This window comes from Mauremys reevesii, linkage group 11, assembly GCF_016161935.1.
Source record: "Mauremys reevesii isolate NIE-2019 linkage group 11, ASM1616193v1, whole genome shotgun sequence".
Taxonomy (NCBI): Eukaryota; Metazoa; Chordata; order Testudines; family Geoemydidae; genus Mauremys; species Mauremys reevesii.
The window spans coordinates 73,553,339-73,569,253 of NC_052633.1; positions in this window are offsets into that span (position 1 = coordinate 73,553,339).

Sequence of the window (15,915 nt, forward strand, 5' to 3'; positions counted from 1 at the left end):
GTTGTTTTTTTGGAAGCATGCATCAGGGCCCATGCTAAAATTCTTATTCAAGATCCCAGAAACATCTGCTTTCTTTTCCAAGATGGGATTCCACTCCCTTTCTCTGACCAACTTTTGTGACATGGATGCTGAACATGAGTTGAGGATTGGAGAGGGGCAGGGGGGAACTTTCAGTGAAGTAAGCAGAGCAGAGTGAAAGTTGAACTCTGGATTCTCTAGATGACTGTCCCTTGGCACCAGATGCCTGGTGCAGTAACCTTACATTTCTTTCACACTCCACTGATGGCTGGTGTGCTGGGAGCGAGGAATATATTTCCCTTTTTCCATCACTGTCCAGGCCTTTTGTTAGCAGTCTCTTCTGTGTTTCCCAGATGTGGCTGGGTTTTTTTTTATTTTGTTTTGTTTTGTAATATCAGCATATGGCTTGACTTCTAGAAGGCACAATCCCATTAGGTACAAGAATGCAGCTTTTGCAATGATCCCAAAGACCCTGAGAGTGGGAACATTTTAGAAGCCTAAGGTGATTTGTTCTTTTAACAAGTTCTCCCAGTCTCTGAGTTTTGTTAGCATATATATTGAGTGATGTGCAGCAAATTTATTCTACCTGCTCATAACCAATGGGATCAAGCCATGATCATTGGACCTAAGCTCTCATTCATTTCTGGTTCTGTGATCGATTCCTCTTTAACTATCAAGAACATATATACAGTGAAGCACTTTTAAAAGACAGTTTGGGACTCAGTCGATTCTCTTCTTATTTCTCTGTTTTAAAAGAAGTGGTAATTCTAGTCCCTGTAAAAATCAACATGACGCGATTGTTATTTATTTAGAGCAACCCCGCTTGTGTACTAGGCACAACCAGTTATGGACAGTTCCTGCTCCAACAAGCTTACTAGGTAAAGACAGAGGTCAAGGGAATAGCAGTAGGTATTGTACATTACCTCAGCAGAGGCTGAGGGAACTGGGATTGTTTAGTCTGCAGAAGAGAAGAATGAGGGGGGATTTGATAGCTGCTTTCAACTACCTGAAGGGGGGTTCCAAAGAGGATGGATCTAGGCTGTTCTCAGTGGTGGCAGATGACAGAACAAGGAGTAAGGGTCTCAAGTTGCAGAGGGGGAGGTCTAGGTTGGATATTAGGAAACACTATTTCACTAGGAGGGTGGTGAAGCACTGGAATGGGTTCCCTAGGGAGGTGGTGGAATCTCCATCCTTAGAGGTTTTTATGGTCAGGCTTGACAAAGCCCTGGCTGGGCTGATTTAGTTGGGGATTGGTCCTGCTTTGGGTAGGGGGTTGGACTAGATGACCTCCTGAGGTCCCTTCCAACCCTGATATTCTATGATTGTGCAAGTCAACATGATTTACTCTACAGCAGCATGTCAGAGGTGGCTCTCTACGCGGGAGTAGCTGTGGACAGCTGGCACTCACACTGGCTAGTGTCAGACAAACGCAGAAGGCCCTTGGCAAGGTTACCCACCGCTTTCACTCTTCCCCATACCAAATCCCTGCTCGGCCAATCCACTTCAATCCTGGTTTACATTCCCCATGCCAACATGGTGTCCAGCACTGTCAATGCACTATAGGTTTGCCTTGCAGAGTCTGTTATTTCATTACTTGGCCATAGCTTCTGCTCATTCCTGCTCTGCACTAGCCTTTGTGTTCCAGTCCTGGGCCTCTTTTGAACAGTCCATTAGGTGGTGTTTGTCTAATGTCCCCAAATATCCTTTGTTCATGGGATTAGACCCACCTAAGTCAATATTCATTCCTGGCTAAATGAGCCTTTGAATGGAGCTGTAAGGGACGGGGTGGGCGTAGGCGGTCTGGCCTAGCAGTCACAGGTGGGCTGGGGTCTGCACATCAAGGATGGTAGTCGCTGAGCAGGAGTCAGAGGAATTGCAAGAACTAGGTTCAATAAGCAGGAGTCAGGGTCAGAGTCGGACCAGGGTTGTAGACTGGAGGTCAGAGGTAGTACCAGGCTGGAATCAGGAGGCAAGAATCAGGGTCAGAGTCATGCCGGAGTCGGAGACCAGAAGACTCAGACTTCAAGGGAAGAAGGGACCACCATGATCGTCTATTCTGACCTCCTGCACATTGCAGGCCACAGAACTTCAAGCATTCCCCCCTGGAATAGACTTCTGGCTGAGTTACTGAAGTGCTCAAATCATCATTTAAAGACTTCAAATCATCATTTAAAGACTTCAAGTTACAGCGAATCCACTATTTACACTAGTTTAAACCTGCAAGTGGCCAGTGCCCCATGCTGCAGAGGAAGGCAAAAAAAACCCCCAAGGTCTCTTCTAGTCTGACCATTGGAAAAATCCCTTCCTGACCCCAAATATGGCAGTCACTTAGACCCTGAGCATGTGGGCAAGACCCAGCAGCCAGACACCTGGGAAATAATTCTCTGTAGTAACTCATACCCCTCCCCATCGAGTGTCCCATCGCTGGTCATTGGGAATATTTGCTGCTAGCCATCATAGATCGATTATATGCCCTTGTAGGCAGTCTTGTCATACTATCCACTCAATAAACTTATCAAGCTCAAGCTTGAAGCCAGTTAGGTTTTTTGCCCTCACTGCTCCCCTTGGAAGGCTGTTCCAGAACCTCATTCCTCTGATCGTTAAAAACCTTCCTTTAATTTCAAGCCTAAACGTACTGATGGCCAGTTTATATCCATTTGTTCTTGTGTCCACATTGGCGCTTAACTTAAATAACTCCTCTCCTTCCCTGGTATTTATACCTCTTATGTATTTATAGAGAGCAATCATATCTCCCCTCAGCCTTCTTTTGGTTCGGCTAAACAAGCCAAGCTCTTTGAGTCTCCTCTCATAAGGTGGATTTGCCAATCCTCAGATCATCCTAGTAGCTCTTCTCTGCACCTGTTCCAGTTTAAAATAATCTTTCTTAAACATAGGAGACCAGAACTGCACACGGTATCCCAGATGAGGTCTCACCAGTGTTTTATAAAATGATACTAACACTTCCATATCTCTACTAGAAATACTTCACCTAATGTATCCTAGGATCACATTAGCTTTTTTATTAATCCCCAACTTCTCCAATGTAACTAATAATTTCCCATGTGGAACTGTATCAAATGCCTTACTGACATCCAAGTAAATTAGATCTACTGCATTTCCTTTGTCTAAAAAATCAGTTTCTGAAAGGAGATCAGGTTGGTCTGGCACAATCTACCTTTTGTAAAACCATATTGTATTTTATCCCAATTCCAATTTACTTCTACACCCTTAACTATTTTCTCTTTCAAAATGTGTTCTAAGACCTTGCATACAACTGAGGTCAAACTAACAAGCCTTTAGTTTTCAATATCACTTTTTTTCCCTTTCTTATAAATAGGTGCTACATTGGCAATCCTCCAGTCATAGGGTACAACCCCTGAGTTTACATAGTCATTAAAAATCCTTGCTATCGAGCTAGCAATTTCATTAGATAGTTCCTTTAATATTCTTGGATAAAGATTATCCACCCCCCCGTTTAGTCCCATTAAGCTGTTTGAGTTTGACTTCCACCTCAGATGCGGTAATTTCTACTTCCATATCCTCATTTCTAGTATTCACCCTGCTACTGCCCCTAAGCTTCTCATTGCCCTTACTAAACACAGAGGAAAAGTATTTGTTTAGGTGTTGGGGCATGCCTAGATTATCTTTGATCTCCACCCATCCTCAGTATTTATCAGTCCCACTTCTTTCCTTTTTATTTATATGGCAATAGCACCAGGCCAGAGCCAGAGCCAGGCTGGAATTGGAGACCAGAACACACAGCAAAGTCTGGAGTCACAGCAAGCCAAAGGCTGTATCATTACCCAAACAACTTCCTGGGGCAGCCCCCGGGGTTAAATAGGGCACTTGGCCAATCAGAGGGCTGCAGGGAACTGTCACTGGCTCTCTTGCGTGATACTGCCTGCAGCACATACTCTCTACAGTGCTCCCCTGGGGGGCTTTATATGGCCTTCCAATGGCCCTGTGGAACCATCAACCAGCTTAGCCTCTGTAGACCTGGGTTCTGGGTTGCTTGCAGAATCTGGCTTTTTCTATATAGATAAAAACATTTTTTAATGAAAAATTGCATTTCCACAAAAATTAAAATGGTCATGGGCATTTTTGGCCTATTTTCCAATTTTTCAGTGAAAATCCAAAAATCAGAAACCCAAACATTTTTAGCTTAAAAAAAATCAATTTGCGTAAAATGTTATTTTCTGTCAAAACCAGATAATTTAACTAAAACCCCAAAATATTTATCAAAAACAATTTTTCAAAACCAGCAGCAAAAAAAGGTTCTGATTTTCATCAAAAATTGATGGGAATTTTTGGGGGGAGGCCTGGAGGGTGGAGGGGCTATGGTAGAAATGAATTTTTCGAAAAAATATCCCCATGAAAATAATTAGAATTTTTCAACCAGATGGAGGAGCGTCCCCAAGGTAGGAAGTAAGCACATGCATTGAAAATGTTTCTTTGCCCTCCTCAATTTTCAGTCCCGCTGATATAATCTTATCAGACAAAACAATTACGGTTGTTTGGGGAACCCGAACCACACTCAAAGCCTTGCACACAAAACACAGGGAGGATAATGACTGAGAATAATGGTGACAGTTGAGCCTGGCAGAATCTATGCTCAGAAGCACACCAGGGCTGCTGTTCTCCCAGCGCTGAGGCTTGGGCCCGCTACAGGGATCTGAAATCCAAAGAACTCCCATTCCTATTTGATTAGAGTAAAACAAACAGCCCCCTCCATGGTACCTTTCTGCTCCTCTTCAGAAATGAGATTTCCAGGCAAGTATGTGGCATCTAAACCAACGGAGATTGATTAGGTGGAAGAGCTGGAGCTGTAGTTTTAGGATCTCATGAGCTTGTTCCCCTGGCTGTTTTTATAGAGAAACAAACATCAGAGCTTGCCTGTGCTCCCAGTCTCAGCTGCCAAGCCTTCAATGGATACTTTGCCATGAATTCCAGCAAAAGGTACATCCAAGGAATCAAATCTGCTTGGACTCACTAGATTGTTTCATATTAGTCCTCAGCTCTCTTAATAACTGTCCATCTCCCCACTAGAGAGGCAGTGACACTCATAACAAACTTTTCACCTGGAAAATGTTCTGCTTCTGTACTGTAACCCGGGCTGCTCAGAAACTGGATTTCAATTCCTCAGGAAATTCTGACACTTGGGGGAAAAAAAATCATTCTGAATTGGAACAAAAAGAAGAAATTTTGAAATTTCCCGTGAAATAAAAACTACAAAAAAAATTTATTTGGGACCATTGAAATGTTTCACTTTAATAATATCAATTTTTGTTTTGTTTCAATAAGCTAAAAAGTGACATTTCAAAAGGCAAGAATGTTTTATTTTGACTTTATCATTTCTACTCTTATATTACATTAAATATACAATATATACAAATGAATGTGATGCTATATTATATGAACAAGTGAAACAAATTAATTGAAATAATTAAGCTGAAACAAAACATTTTTACCTTATTGAAACTAAATGTTTCAACATTATCAAAACAAAACAAGAAAGTCAAAATGATTCATTTCTCCATTTTCCAGTGGAAAATATTGTCAACATTGCCATGTTCTTATAGAATAACTTGATTTTGATGAGACTGTATTTTTCAATGGAACTGTTCTAACAATTTTTTTTTTTACCAGTTCAAATTATAACAGCAGGGAGGGAACAATCAAAGAGACCTGGCATCTAAACTCCTCAGTTCTAGCTCCAGTTCTGCTGCTGTTTCAATGGACCTGATTCTGATCCAATTTATCCCTGTTTTAAACCGAGTAACTCCATGGCATTCAATGAAGTTACTCCTGATTTACATCAGTGTAATTATATCTGGCTCGGTGCCCCCATTTCTCCATTTACAAATGATCCTTAGATAAAAGACATGATAGCAGTGCAACATATTGTTCTCGCTCTTCCATTTTCCCCTCCCCCATGCTGGTTTTTAATACTTGGGATGCACGGAAACAGGAGTATTTATTGCATGTGAGTGCCTGTTCCCTACATACTGAAGAATACAAGAAGAGAAAAGCAAGCTCAGAGATGAAGAATGGTCTTGTGGTTAAACCACTCCCTTGTAATGCAGAGGCTACAAGTTCAATACATACACCTGCTTTTTGATTCCCTTCTACCTTCATGCAGCTTGGGCCCTGGGTAAATTACTTGATGGAACAAGTAGTAATGGTCTCAAGTTGCAGTGGGGGAGGTTTAGGTTGGCTATTGGGGAAAAACTCCTTCACAAGGAGAATGGTGAAGCACTGGAATGGGTTACCTAGAGAGGTGGTGGAATCTCCATCCTTACGGGTTTTTAAGGTCAGACTTGACAAAGCCCTGGCTGGGATGATTTAGTTGGGGATTGGTCCTACTTTGAGCAGGGGGCTGGACTAGATCCCTCCTGAGGTCCCTTCCAACCTTGATATTCTCTGTGAACCTTCAGGATTGGAGTGTGCTGTATTCTGGTAATGGCCCCTTGGTGGCTAATACAAGCTTGAAAAGCCTAAGTGTGGTACAAAACAGCCTTTGGCCTAACCTCTTCAGGTTATGAGGTCAGCAGAATTTAACCAGATCTCAAGGTCTGATTGTGATGGGAGTGGGGGTGAGATCTACTAGAACATTTCACGCATTGCCCTGTCAATGCAAGAATTGTCCCTAATGTATATTTATTAAGGTCTTGTCCAGTCTAGTGTTAAATGGGATTTCCACCCCTTCCCCTGTGAGATTATTATCCTGGCTAATTTGTCCGGAAGTTCATCCTACATTTTCCCTTGTTTTTTTTCAGTTTATTATTCCCAGTGCATCTAGTTATATGCTATTCTACACTGACAGAGAAAGTGTGTGTGCACATGAGTGTGTTCTGCTGCCCTTTGCCAGGTGGAATGTGCTCACGTGTTGACTAATGAAACTGGTTGCTCTGGCCTGTGGAGTACAGTTTTTTGAGGGTTGAGAGAAGTCACCTACTATAGAACAGGCCCAACAAAGAAAGTAACAGAACACCACTAGCCGTCACCTTCAGCCACCAACTAAAACCTCTCAAGCGCATCATCAAGGATCTACAACTATCCTGAAGGATGATCCCTCACTCTCACAGACCTTGGGAGACAGGCCAGTTCTCACTTACAGACAGCCTCCCAACCTGAAGCAAATACTCACCAGCAACTACGCACCACACAACAAAAACACTAACCCAGGAACCAAACCCTGCAACAAACCCTGGTGTCAACTCTGTCCACATATCTATTCAAGGGACACCATCATAGGACCTAACCACATCAGCCGGGGCTCGTTCAACTGCACTTCTACCCATGTGATATATGTCATCATGTGCCAGCAATGCCCCTCTGCCATGTACATTAGCCAAACCAGACAATCTCTACACAAAAGTATAAATGGACACAAATCAGATGTCAGGAATTATAACATTCAAAAACCAGTCGGAGAACTCTTTAATCTCCCTGGTCACTCAATAACAGACTTAAAAGTGGCAATTCTTCAACAAAAACACTTCAAAAACAGACTCCAACGAGAAACTGGAGAACAGGAATTAATTTGCAAACTGGGCACTATCAAATTAGGCCTGAATAAAGACTGGGAATGGATGGGTCATTACAAAAACTAATTTCCTCATACTAATTTCCCTCTACTGTTACTCACACCTTCGTGTCAACTGTTTGAAATGGGCCACCCTCATTACCACTACAAAAGTGATTTTTTCTCCCTTGGTATTCTACTGTTGAGAATAGCCCACTTCCACTTTAACTGAATTGTCTCATTAGCACTGGCTCCCCACTTAGTAAGACAACTCCCATCTTTTCATGTACTGTGTATTTATACCTGCTACTGTATTTTCCACTCTATGCATCTGATGAAGTGGGTTTTAGCCCACGAAAACTTATGCCCAAATAAATTTGTTAGTTTCCAAGGTGCCATAAGTACTCTGCATTGTTTTTACTGGTTTAGCTAGTGACTTTGGTGTCTCTGTATGCATGTGGATCTAGCTCATTACAAGTCCATCTGTAATGGCTCCAGCTTTCCTGCGATGATGCCACTGAAGGCACCTGAAAATACAGGCCCAGCCTTATGATATGCAGGGCCTCAAGCTGCAGGAACGGGGAGGGAATCAGACCAAGAGTTGCCTCATTCTCTGGTTGGAGCAGAGAGATGCAGAGCTTGTATAAGGCTTTGTATGACAGTAGCACCGAGAGAACCTGACAGAGATCAGGGCCCCATCGTGTCAGGTGCTGTACATACACACTGTCAGTGAAAGTCCCTGCTCTCAAGCTCGTATAATCAACTAGACAGGACAGACAAACGGTGGGAAGAAAAACGGAGGCACTGAGTAGAGAAGTATCCTGCCTGAGAATCCAAGTGTCTTTACCCCCAGGCCAGTGCTTTGCTCACTAGACTACACTGCCTCTCAGTGGAACAGACATAATTTACCATCAGATTCCCCATTGGGATGGCCAGACTTGTTGTTCATGTGCATTCTGCATGCTACAGGCCCCGTCTCTGGAACATAGCTGACAGTCAGGAGATCCCCCAGGTGAGCTGAAAGATAGTCAACCACAAGGAGTGGGTGCTAAGTTTGGTTCACCTGAGGCTGGTTTTCTTTGTCTGAGGGTGAGAGGGCATATTTCATACGTGATTCAGGGAATCACCACATGGAGGAAGGTTGCGAAACAAATTATACAGTCTGGGCCAGATTCTGATCTCACTTACCCCAGTGTAAATCTAGAGCACTTCCACTGACTTTAATTAACATCTGCGGAGTTATTCCAGATTTACAGCAGTGTAAGTGAGATCACAATCCGGCCCTGTACAATAGAAGCAAACCGACTCCTTGTCTAATTAGTAATGCCGATAAAAAGCACATGGGCACATTATTTCCTTGTAGCCATCATGACTGACTTTCAGATTCTTTTAGCATTTTAATCTTAAAACATCATTACCCTGTTTCTCACTCTCATCTGAAATACCAAGCAGATTCTGTAAATATCAACGTGATACAAAGTCAATATTGTTCCCCTAGCACCGAAGGTGTGTTTGTGTACACAGGTCTTTGCTATCGAGCGTGCTGTAGTTTGGAACTCTGCTTCTAATCACAATACTCTGCCTGGAGTGCTAAATGGGTATGTGTGCGTGCGTGCGTTTCTTCACCTACTTACTGTCGCCTTGCAAAGTGTGAGTGGCTGCCGAACATTCAGGAGACGCTGCTACATTCCAGAAGAGTGCACTCTGTTTGCGAATATCCCGTGTCCTCCACTGGCTGTCCTGCTGATTTAGATCAGGCCCATGATTTGTTATGAATTATTCACTCGGCTCTGCTTGTTGCATGCATGCTGAGTCGGGTCCTTTTAAATTGCTGATTTACAAAAAAGAAATGGGGAGACACAAAAGACATGGAGAGTTGAGCAAGAAATTGCTTTGAAATATTTGCATTGGAGAGGTGGGGCCAGACTGCAAAGCCCTTTGCTCCCCTTGGTAAGCAGTTATTCACACAAGTGGTCCCATCTGGCTGCTTGAGGTTTGAATAGGTTGCATTTTTTTTCTGCCAAGCTGTTTGGTCAGACAACATTTTGGTGACATATCAGCTGTGCACGTAGCTAGGAATGGGAATTCAGTTGCAATCACAAAGCAGAATCTTTGCTTTAGAGATGGACCCCCAGCAGAACATCAGATCCAAACACATCCCAACACTGGACTTGGATCTGCATCCAGATGCAAATTCCACTGTGTGGGCCCATATATGCCATGAATCCTTTGCTCAGTGGGTCACTGATATAAAAGAGTGGAGTCCCCCAAATACCTGACCTGACATACAACAGAGAGGGGCCAAGGCCTAGAAGGAGATTAACCTGACATGCAATCTTGTTCCCTTTGTTTTTACTTTCCCCGGCTACCCAGGGCCTTGTACATCAGCTTTCTGTTTGGAGCAGAAATCAATGACATGGTGTCAGGAATTTTCTTTGTGTTATTTGTTTATTTTCAAAATGTGCACAAGTCCTTTTTCTTGGAACAGAACAAACTGCATAGGCAGGTCCCCTTTGCAAAAACCTCATGGAATAAAGACTGCTCCCTATTTTCTCCAATGCACATTCAGTCTTTTAAACATCCCAAGAGGCAGTGCTTCCAGCACTTGTCTGGGGAGACTTTTCCCCAGCTCAGCACATCCTTACAAAATGATCCAGTCTAAATTTCCTTTTGCAGCCTGGTCAGCCCCTCCTCCCAGGTTCTGCACTCCCTGGAGCCATTTTGCCTAGAGTACAGCACCAGACACTACACTGGGACTCAACATTTGGACTCAGACCCAGAGTTTGTCACCCCTCCCATCATATCTCGAGGATGTTCAGATCTGGGTTGTTAGTTCCACCCATTGACGCAGTGGGGCCCAGGAACTAGATTCAGATCCGGATCCAGGTCTGGCATAATTCCACGGACTCCAAATGCCTCTCCAACATGTGGAGTGTGTTTAATGCTCAGGAGCATTTGTATTCAGGGGGCTGTTGGAGCCTCCTCTTAAGATGGTGGCACGTTGGAAGAGTTAATAGAGCTTTCAACTACAGCATTTTCTTTGATGGATTATTGGTTTTTTGGCATAGAGCAGGGAATAACTACCAAAAAAAAAAAAAAAGCCCAACTCAACAGTGAATTGTAAGACTCGAGCTCAGTGAAAGCTTTTGGCATTCCTAGCGGGCGGAGGAAAATGATAGAGCCCAAGACAGATAGGCCAGTGGTCCCACAATATGAGTTCTATATGTCCACAGATGCTGATCTGTTCCAAAGGACAGTATGGTTTTCATTTACCAACATTTGGCAAAGGAATTCATGTAGTGGTTATGGATTGGGTGACTATCGCGCTGATCAGCGAGGCAGGTCTGATTTATTTAGCGGCCTTCCAGCTTTCCAGAGTGAGAGAGAGAATGAGGGAAGGTGGGGGGAGGTAGCAGGGAGGGGGAAGGCAAGATTTATATCCAGATGGGAATGTTGAAGCGAGGGTGGGAGCTGCCGTTGGGAAGGAACCTCCACAATGAAGGCTATTCATCAAGTCTTACAGCAACAGCACTCAGAAATGCACAAGACCAGAAAGTATTCCATCAGTCTAATCTTTGGTGAGGGTTGGGGTTTCAGCAAGGAAGCAAATACACCAGTAGCTGAATAGCCTGGGGTTCATATATCCTTGTACTGGGACTGCATATTTCTTTGAGTTTTTTTTTTCCTTTTGGTTAACCCTTTCATTTTGTAAGAAATACAGACAGTGCATCTTTCCGCGTGTATCTTGGAGCAAGGTGGATTACAGCTGGAGCAAAACAGTAAGGAGATCAGGAACACAGAACTCAGCCTGGTGTATTTAACCTAGTGGGACTCCAAAGAACCAGAGAGGATGTAAAATGCAAAGACAGAAATCTCACATTGCTGCTTAACGTCATAGAACCTGTTCCCACGGGGGCAAATTCTCTGCAGGTGTAAACTGGCCTAGTTCCATTTGAAGTCAATGGAGTCATGACAATTTATGCCAGTTTGGCCCAACGTCTTACTGCTTTTAAACAATCATGAAGGGGAAAAGAAATGCAAACCTCACCTAAAATAAACACAAAAATGAGCTACTGATAAGGATATGTAAATTAAAGGGATACTGTCAAGATTAAATATACTTCTTATAATTTATCCCGTCTAATTCTATAACATTTCCAGCTGCTTTGTGCACTTCCTCATTTTTATTTTAAAAATATCACTATATAGAATAGTATGAGGACCAGATCCAAAACAGGTATAAATTGTGATAGCTCCATTGACTTCAATGAGACGTAGCCAGTTTACACACAATAAAGATATAGACCAAATACTTTACATTCCTTTACCCACGTTGCAAAAAATATTTTGTTTAACACCAGTTTTCTGGAAGAAGCACACTGAATTCCATGTAGATTGGAAGTAACAGAAAAACTCACAGCTTCCTTACATAAGAACGGCCATACTGGGCCAGACCAAAGTATCCTGTCTTCCGACAGTGGCCAATGCCAGGTGCTTCAGAGGGAATGGGCAGAACAGGGAATCGTCAAGTGATCCATCCCCTCTTGCCCATTCCCACCTTCTGGCAAACAGAGGTTAGGGACACCATCCCTGCCCATCCTGGCTAATAGCCATTGATGGACCTTTCCTCTATGAACTTATCTAGTTCTTTTTTGAACCCTGTTATAGACATGGCCTTCACAACATCCTTTGGCAAGGAGTTCCACAGGTTGACTGTCCATTGGGAAGAAATACTTCCTTTTGTTTGTTTTAAAGCTGCTGCCTGTTCCTTGGGAAATGAGTGGGATATTATTATTGTTGTTGTTGTTATTATTATAGTTAACATTTTCTAAGGTGCCTATCATTGTAGTGTCTATGCGCCAACACCTATATTTAGAGAATCATCACATACATGCAGGAAGAGGTTGCCTTTCTCCTCCCCATCCCCCTTTGAACTATTTCTCAGTGGAGTTGAGTCTAATTCTGCAGTCCTTGGACACAAAAAGAACTCCAACAGAAGTCAACGGGAACTCTGGGAGTGCAAAACTCAGGCAGTGCCCGCTGTGACATCCAGTTGTGACATTCAGTAGGTTATCTGGAAGACGGCATCCTCAAGAAACAACTGGATCTACATCAACCAATGGAACAAAGAAGCTACCCACTTCTGTTTCCTGCCCAGTAAAGCTGACCAGAGGGTGACAACCAGCTCTAAGGATAACCTATAACATGAATGGACAGTAATGTGTAGTAACTAATTACAATATATTTATATATAAAGGCCTCAGTGGTAGTGTCACTACTCCAAATTTCTGTTTTACTTCTCACATAGCAGTGTGGGACACACTATCATAATCCCCATCCCAGTATTTTAAAACATTCAGCCTACTACTAATAATAAAAAAGATAGTCACTGAAATTGCCCTAATAGGGGTGTGTGTCTATCTGTATCACCAAAGTAAAAGGGCCACAGTACACCAGCAAATTGGAAAAACATGGTTATGCTTGGATATAAGGTGGTGTCATATGTACACATACATACTATACATATATGCCCATACACGCTACAAATATATATGCTATAACTATATAATTTATATATATTAATTATTTGGGAGTGCCTCTAAGGCTCAATCATAATACTACCTTTATATTTTACATTTACATTTACATTTGTATGGTCTCATAAGGCCCTCAATAAAACACTAAAAAGGCTACTTACCCCTATGAATCTATGGTCCCGGGCCTAACATTCCCAGGCCCAACATAAGGGACTAAAATAATTGGATAATAAAATCTGCCTAATAGTCGTACAAGGGAATGTGCAGACTAAACAAACAGATGGGGCATAAGTGTATGGATGGTAAAATAAGGTAACCACATAACAGTGTTTAGCCCACTGGGTTATCTTTAGTCCATACATTATGCTTTTCCGGGACGATGGGTAAACATCCTCCCCATAAAAAGACAAAAAGCGGGGGAATGTAGTAAGTGCAGGCCCTGATAAAGGCCCAGTATGAGGCCTGAGGCCTGAACTAAAGTAATGGTCAAGACTTTGCTAACATAAAGCAAAGTTAAGCTGTGAGCCAAAGGTAGGCCCTGCTCACAGAAGCTGGCACGGAAAGGGCTGATGCTGCATTCACCTAGCATAAACACAGCACTAGAACACACTATACTAAAACATTCCATAAATAATAAAAGGACAGGCCAACCCATCCCAATGACAGGGGCAAAAGGGTAAAATGATAAATAGAGTTGTTTTGAAAAACATAAAAAGGTAAGAGGAAGTGTGCCTTAATTAGAAGAAAGGCTCACATGCACAAGGAAAGGTTCAACCCTCTCGTCAGGTGTGATGTGTAACTTTGTTGTATCGGTGTATAAGAATGCATCCCTGGGAGGTGTCTTTGTCCGTGGAGTGCCGGTGGAAAGTCCCGCCACTAAGCCGGGTCCTTGCCAAGAGGCACTCTCTCGCAGTACGCCCGGTAGACTAAGTAATCTACGGGGACCCTGCACGGGTGTCCGAGGTCGCAATAAACCTAGCCAATGTGGCTTTGCATCTTACTGGACTCTGTGGTCATTGGGAATTCTTGTCGGGTCTGCTGTGTCAGCTATCTGCAGAGCTGGGGCAGCACACAGAGGGAACTCACACACGCAGCCAAGTAATATCAACAAGGAGAAAGCAGAGCACCACACCAGTACCGCTCTGACAACAATTCCCAGCTTCTTCATCTTTTCGATAAGCTAAACCAATTGATCTCTTTAAGTCTCACTGCAAAGCATTTTCTCCAGCCCTCGAGTTATTTTCTGTACTTTCCCCAATTTTTCAATATACCTTTTACAATGTGGACACCAGAACTGTATTCGGTACTCCCGTGTCAGTCTCACCAATGCTGTATACAGAGGTGAAATCACCTCTCAGCTCCTACTCACTCACATGCCTCTATTTATACCCCCAAGGGTTGCATTAGGTCCCTTTTTGCCACAGCATTGCATTGGGAGCTAGGGTGACCACCTTTTCAAAAGGCAAAAAGCAGGATATATGCAGGAGCCCCACCCCATGTATGTCCCAACCCCCTGCGTCTCCTCTTCCCCTGGTCCCCACCCTATGCTCCTGGAAGAGCCACCCAGGGAGCCCAGGCCATTGTGAGTAGCCCCAGAGCCTCCACCTGCCCTGAGCAGGGGGCTGGGATGCCTGAGAGCAGCCCCCAGTCCAAAATTTCAAAACAAAAAGTTGTTCTAGGCCAGAAAACTGAAATGTTTCACTCTGACAGTATCAAGATGGGATGTTTAGACACTTTGGAAACTTTTTTCCCCTCTACGTGCATTGTAATGCAAACTCATAATAATTTTCCTTTCCACACTATCTAAACGCTGGGCTGACTCTAACTGGCAGTATTGCTTGAAGCGGACCTCTCTGCTCAGAGATCCATGTGTCTGTAGCTCTTTCAGCCTCGTTATTAAAGGCCATGCATTTAGCATGGAAGTGCTGTTGCAGTGAGTTATAAATGCACTGGTCTCTCTACCTCCCAAGAACTTCATATGGGTGCTACTGGATCACAAATGAGTTGGGTTGTCTCGAGCGAATCCCTTGTAGGTATTTTTTTACCCACCTCACAAAACTATGACTCAGTAAGTTGCTGTGAGGATGGATTCCTGCAAAGCCCGTATAAAATAACCTGAAGAAGCTGCAAATACAGGAGGTTATGTAAACTGAAATGAAATGTCTCATCCTGGATATTTATAGTTCTGTCTACTTTCCCCTCAAGCTGTTTCAGCACCTCAGGGATGAAACGAATATGAAATCTAATCAGCTCATGGTATTCCCAACATCCAGGAAGTGGAACACCACAAGAAAGCCAAAGCTCATGTTACTTCAGCTCAATAAGTAAATCTCCGAGGCATTAAAAAATCCTGTGAAAAGTGTAAGCACGATAAGTATAATATATATGGACAATAAACACAAATAGAGAAGGAACCGGCATGATTACCTGATTCTGTTTGTTACTGTGGCTGTATTTTTATCGGTGGTCTTTGAGATGAGGCGTTGAGGTACCAAGAAGCCCAGATAAATACCTATTTAGGTCAGATTAGATAGATGCCACTGATCATGATGGTGCTTTGGACTAGAACTGTGGGAAAAATGGATTTTCCGGGTCACTGACAATTCTGAGAAATTGGGAAGAAAAATTATTTAGGGTCAAACTGATATTTTTGTTTATTTTTCAGCAAATTGAAAAGTTAAAAAAATTAATTTGGGTCAAATGAAGCTTTTTATTCTGACAAAATCAAAATGTTTCATTTTGATTTTGACCATCTTAAAATGTTTTTGATATTTTCTTTTAAATAAAATCAAAGGAAATTTTGAAATGCAAAGTTGGTTTGAATTGAAAAATCAA